This window comes from Arachis ipaensis, chromosome B10 (assembly GCF_000816755.2).
Source record: "Arachis ipaensis cultivar K30076 chromosome B10, Araip1.1, whole genome shotgun sequence".
NCBI classification, from domain to species: domain Eukaryota; kingdom Viridiplantae; phylum Streptophyta; class Magnoliopsida; order Fabales; family Fabaceae; genus Arachis; species Arachis ipaensis.
Window position 1 is genome coordinate 40,991,572 of NC_029794.2, and position 6,438 is coordinate 40,998,009.

General features: G+C 34.3%; 1 long non-coding RNA gene and 1 pseudogene across 1 annotated transcript; both read right to left on the bottom strand.

Annotated features, from left to right (window-relative positions):
• Positions 2,901-4,559, bottom strand: LOC107620536 (annotated as a pseudogene).
• On the bottom strand, positions 4,839-5,110 carry LOC110267745. The gene is made up of 2 exons (XR_002355647.1): positions 5,064-5,110; positions 4,839-4,978 (listed from the first exon to the last, which is right to left on the bottom strand). It is a non-coding gene; the product is annotated as an uncharacterized LOC110267745 (long non-coding RNA).

Here is a 6,438-nt window from a genome sequence, read left to right on the forward strand (position 1 = left end):
TAATGCTTAATCAAGTCACAAAATTGTCATGTTGGCAGATCTTATGATTGTACCTATGTTTTAATTTATTGTTCCTTGTTTATCAACATTTAATTCTTCTACATGATGAGTTTTGGCCTTGTGTCATGAAAATTAAGTGGGGTGTTTTATAGCATTGTTAATTTGTTATTTTTATGTTGGGTGAAATGAGTATCCCAATAACTTAATAAAGAAATATTATATCCACACTCAGCTTCTTTATATATGAACATTAACTCTTTCTCTTTATCCTTCATGATTTAATGAGTGAATATTACACAAAAATTCTTGTTGTTTCATACAAGTCAGTATAGCAGATGAGAAATGAAAGAAATCATAGCTTGCATTAAATTAATGCAGAAGTTAATAGGTATAAATGCATTAATAGTGGGAAAGTTAGTTAATGGAAAGTAAGGACCAACTTATCCCGTACTAATTCTGAACTAATCAACTCTAACAATTCTAATAGAATTCTAACTTACTAAATAAGTCATATAAATGTGTAATAGTCCGAGACTGATGAGGGAAAAAACGATTCCACACAAACTCACCGGCAAGTGTACCGGGTCGCATCAAGCAACTTTAGTGAGCGATCAGTTTAGTCAAGCAGATAGTGATGAATTGAATGAAAATTAGATAACCGAATGTAAATTTGCAGGGAATTTAAATTGCAGAATGTAAATTGCAGAAGCTTAAATGACATGAAAAGTAAATTGCATCAAATGTAAAGGGAATTGGGTGCAGAGAAATTAAACAAGAAGTAAATCAGAACTCAGAACAATTGCATAAGATTTAAATTTCATGAAAAGTAAATTCATATCACAGCAAACTCAAATGTAAAGTTGCAGAAAGTAAATGTGTATAAGAGAATTGCAGGAATTGGAATGTCTTTGAAATAAAACTGAATTCAATACTGGAATGTAACAATTGCAGAAAGATAAAAGTGTATTCAACTATGCTAAGCTCTCTGGAGTCTCTAATCCTCCAAGAGAGATCTGGAGTCTCTAATCCTCCAGTCTGGCCCTCCTATTCTAATCCTACTCCTACTGTGCGTTCTGCTATTGCATCCTAACTGAGCTCTCTCTTTAAAATGAAAATGATGCCTTTATATAGGCTTTACAAAATGAAAATGAAATTAAAATTGAAAACAAATTACAGTTCAAATGAAATTCCTAGTCTAACTGTTTCTTGTGCCTTTGAGTCATGTCAATGGGCTCTGCTTGCTTTGGAGCTTCAATGGGCTTTAAATCAGATGAATTGAGCCAAAGTTCTACTCCCAGGAGAACGTAGCGTTTTAAAATTGAGCGCAGCGTTCATTCACCCATGCGTACGCGTCCCTCACGCTTGCGCGTGCTTTTGCAATTTTGCCCATCGACGCGTACGCGTCACCCACGCGTACGCGTCCCTTGCAGCTTTAACTTAGTGAGCACTACGTTTGCTTAATGAGCGCTGCCCCACATGTGCGCGTCATGCACGCGTGTACGTGGGTAGCAAAAATCTCAATTCCATGCTTCAGCGCCAGCCATGCGTGCGCGTGCTTTGTCCCAGGTGCACCATCGACGCGTGCGCGTCAAGCACGCGTGTGCGTCGTTTACAAAACTTTGCCTTCAAATTTTAACTTGCTCGAAAACGCTGGCTTAGTGAACGTAGCATTCTTTGTGCAAATGAATGCTGATTGTGAAAACGGAGCACGCTTTCTTGATTTAGTAATGGGCCACGCTTTTAAAAGCGTGGCCTAAGGCTCCAAAGTGTGCCCAAACTCCAAAATGTGCCCCAGAATCTTTCTTTTCTCCTTTTTAGCTTATTTTGTGCTTTTTCCTTTTTTCCCACTTATTTTCTACAAAATTTATAAAATCAAAAGATTAAAGAAATATACCATTTAAGCACAAAAGCATTCAATATTTAAGCACTAATCATTAATTTCTTGTATGAAAAAGCATAGAAAAACATGACATGATAACATGTCATCAGAGACTCAGATTGTTAAAACTTTAAAGTTGCAATAAATTGTGACCATTTGCATAAAAAATGGATTTCTTTTTTAGAGATAGATAACTCATTAATGTTCAATGGCAAATGAAATGTACCTGCTAGATCCTGAAAATGTTTTCATGCCTTGGATAAAGGTTTGTACTTACTCATCAACATGGTGCTAATTGTTACTCATTAATTTTGAGTGCATTAAATTGAAAAATAAGAGTGCAGCTAGCTAGCAGAAAGATATAAATGGTTGCTGCAAGGACTATGGTTGGAATTGGAGAATAAAGCCAAAAACGGTACTATTCAATGGAATATTGGGATGGAAATTGAGTTTCTTTAATGTTGATGGATTGTGACCCATTAAAATTCCCTTCCCTCTTTTTGTTCCTATTCTTCTCCTTTTTTCAAAAAATAATTAATTAAATGCATTTTTCTTGAATTGGAATATTCTCTCCTTCAAAAAATTTCCTCAAATTAAAACAAGCAAGTAACCTCAAACAAACAAGTAACCTCAAACAAAGAAAGCTTATACCTTCTTCTCTTCTTGTCAATTTTTGTTCAGTCAACTATCAAACAAGAACACATTCAAATAATTAGAAGAAAGCAACAAAATTTGGAGAGAAGAATGTTAGAGAGAAGAAAATTTAACTCAAAAGGTAAGGAATAAAGCTATAGAAATGAATATAATAATAATAATAATAAAATCATGATTTATTATTTGTAGTGAATGCACACGTGTGTACATATCATATCCATTTTGCAACTTGCATCACAAAATGCACAAAATTTTATGAAACTAATAGGGAACATGTAATGTAATGTGAGAAGAGGCGTATCCCTAAAGTTATAACTAAACTTTGGTGGTTAATAAGCTCTGACAATTAGAAATATTAAGCAGCAATTTATTTGGAAGATACTGCTTGCAAATTATTGAAAGGGCAAAATGGGTTATCAACAATGTCATTGAGTTCCATTGTGTTCTCATTTGTGAATGGTGGATTAGAGGGACGTGCAATATTCTCTTCCTTCTTTGTTAGCATCTGTAGTGCCCTTGACATGGTTGGCCTCAAGGAAGGGTTCTCTTGTGTGCATAGAAGTCCCATGTGCACCACTCTTAAAATCTCATCTTTTTTATTAATATTATTGTTATCAGAAACTAGATTTGGATCAAATAGCTCTTCTGCTGTCCCTAATTGGAAACGCCTCCATGTCTAATTTTATTACAATATATTAAATTGGATCAATGGAAGAAACAAAAGTTAGTTCATTATGCACATGCAGTCTTGGCTCATTAGACATTCTAGAAAATAGTTACCAGTATAACTATACTGTTTGAGTATTCTGTTGATTTGCTTCTGTTATTCTGTCTCTCAGTAACTATTTCTAAGACTAACACACCAAAATTATATACATCTGCCTTTTCTGTTAACTGACCATGAGTGAGGTACTCTGGAGCCATGTAACCCCTGCAGCACCACTTAAGAAAATGAGATGTTGCTGGCTTTTATATCTCTGTGAATTATCCTAGTTTTTGAATTCTCATGCAGGTAAACCAATCCTTCAGTTGTCCTAATGATAATGTCATATCTCTTATCCCAATTCAGTTCTCTTCCCTTGACTCTATCTAAAACAAGAGATTGGGATAATATTTTATGACACTTGTTATAAAATGGAGGCATTTTTAAAACCATAGTTTAGTAGTTACCAAAAATAAATTGATGAAGACTTTTGTTTGGTAGAAATTCATATATGAGCAAGCTTTTGGGTCCAGAACAGTTGCATCCTAACAACCTCACAAGATTCTTATGCTCCACGCTACTAATTATGTTGATTTCATTGTTGAAATCTGCTGCTCTATGCCTGTTGTTGAAGTACAACCTCTTGATGGCAATTTTTCTTTCATCAGGCAGAACACCCTGCAACATGGATTCGTAAGAGTGGTTTTGATATGCAAAATGGTGGGGGAGGGGAAGTAGGTGTTATGTGGAAGAGAATTTACTCTATAAACCGATCCAAATCCTCTTTGTCCAAGCTTGTTTTCTTCGTTGAAAGAGTTGGTAGCCTTCTCCAGTATAGAGTACTTGAAATTTAAACTGTTGCGGTGAAGTGTCTTAGCCAACTTCTCTGCATCATTTGAACCTAGAAAAGGAGAACAATTTAGATAATAAACAAAATTTGTGAATCCTCAATAACTTATGAATACATAGTAAGAGCAAATTCAGCTTTGTATCCCTTAGAGGATTTGGAACGTTGTTGTTTTCTATTTTTTGAACATTCTTTAAAGAAAATAAGTCAGTTACCTCTTCTTTTTCTTTGAATGTATCTATCTTTCCTTATATAGACCCCAATAGCTATTCCAACTACCAAAACAATCACTGCACTAACTACTGCAACCACTATCACTATAAGAGTACCTGCACAAACCAGCAAAATGAACTACTCGGGAATGTAAATATTTATCTTTATCAGGTACAAAATAAGTTTCTCACAACATTAGAAGAGTAACATCAATTCATCATGATATGCAATAATTGAGACAAGATAATTTTAGCCTTTAGCATGTTGGTCCATTAGGGACAATTGAAATTAGGTAGCACAATAGGATTAGATAAGATTAGATAGAATTAGTTAATGACTGTTTATTAGATAAGAGTATTATTGTAATGGATATCCTTAGATGCTCAGTCAAATTCCATATCTAGACACTAATGAGTTTTTAAAGATAATCTAATTATCACAACAATAAAAAACAAAGTGAAATTATCTTTCAAATTACATGATCCCAAAGGTAAAATTTTGTGACAGAAAATGAAAAGCTTACTGGATATTCACTAGTAAGATTAGGCTTGTAAAAATCATAAGCATGAGACATGTGGCTTGCCCTCAATTTGCTTTCAAATGCAATGGGAGCATCAGGACCAACAAGCATGGCAATAGCAGCAGCTCCTCCAGTAGGCCTAGCAGGTCCTTCGCCATAGACCTGAAAAATAGAAACATCCATTTCAGATGTCAGAGAATAACCCCCAACAATATAACACGTATGTTTGATTAGGAAATGATCTTACAGCACTGTCAGTGCAGACAACAAATCCATAGCGTCCATCCCACGAAGAAAACAGAAATGATTGATAGTTAAAAAAATTCATAATCAACTAATAATCAAGTGTTTCACAATAATTATGTGCATTGAATTCATCACTGTATTACTATTATTGGCCACTTAGAAAAAAGTAATAGCATTAACTAGTTGCAATCCAGAACAAGAAACATAGAACAAAAGAAATCAAATTTTGGAACATAAAAGATGTACGTTTTTTTTATAAAATAAGCGTATAGAAAAAATTTTTATGCTGCTGTTAGGCTCTGATTCCACCTTCTATGGGTTAATTCTAGTTCAGATTTTGGTAGGTTTTTATGATTTAGGAAAATTTGAAGTGGTTTATGAGTTGGAATAAAAAGAGCTTATGTCAACAAAAAAAAAAAAAAGAAAAGAAAATTCATAGATTAAATCAAGCTATCACAGATCGGAAAACCTAGATAGGAATATATATCACAGAAAATATGGATACTTGAATACATGGATGCAATAGTTGTTGAAAAGATAACCTGTGTGGCGAAGAGAGCACTGCGACAACGGCGATGAAGGGAGCAGACGCGCGACGAGAGCGGCGGAGAGGGCTCTGCGACGATGGTGACGAAGGGAGCAACGCGATGCAAGCAGCGCCGAAGGGGCTCGTGCGAAGCGAGCAGAGGCGGCAGCATCAGAGAAAAGAAGTAGCTCGTTGATGCCTTGACGGAGAGAGGAGAAGCTAGTTCGATAATGTGTGGTGTGAATGGAGCTCGATAAGGTGGGGACGTTTAACTCAATATTTCCGACGGAAAATTTTAAATTACAGATAGATTTTTTGTCTGTAATAATTTAATAAAACGCAGCGTTTTTGTCCATTTAATTACAGACGAATTTTCCGTCAGTAACCATTTCTCTCGAAAAAAAATTAATTTTTCCGACAAAATTATCAATGGATTCTCTTTTCTGTCTGTAATTTATGCTAATTCATTTTTTTTTGTTTCCGACAAAAAATTCCTCGCAAATTCTGTTTATATTTTCGTGGGATAAAATTCATCAGAAATATCCGTCTTAGTTTTCTAGTAGTGATTTATATATATGTCGTGTTAATGTGCCCTACAAAAATTTTAAATTTGTGTGTCTGCATATTCCATATTCTGCATCTTGTATTGTATCGTGTCCCATGTCCATACAAATCAATATCGTGCATTATAGATTTGAACAAATTATATTAATATGTTGACATTTGATATAAATCATTTTATATCTTTTTTATATTAATAATACATATTCTTTTTAAATTTATTTAAAAATATAGATAAAGAACAAAGTTATATCTACACTCTATTGTATTTAAGTAGATTTAAGTGTGT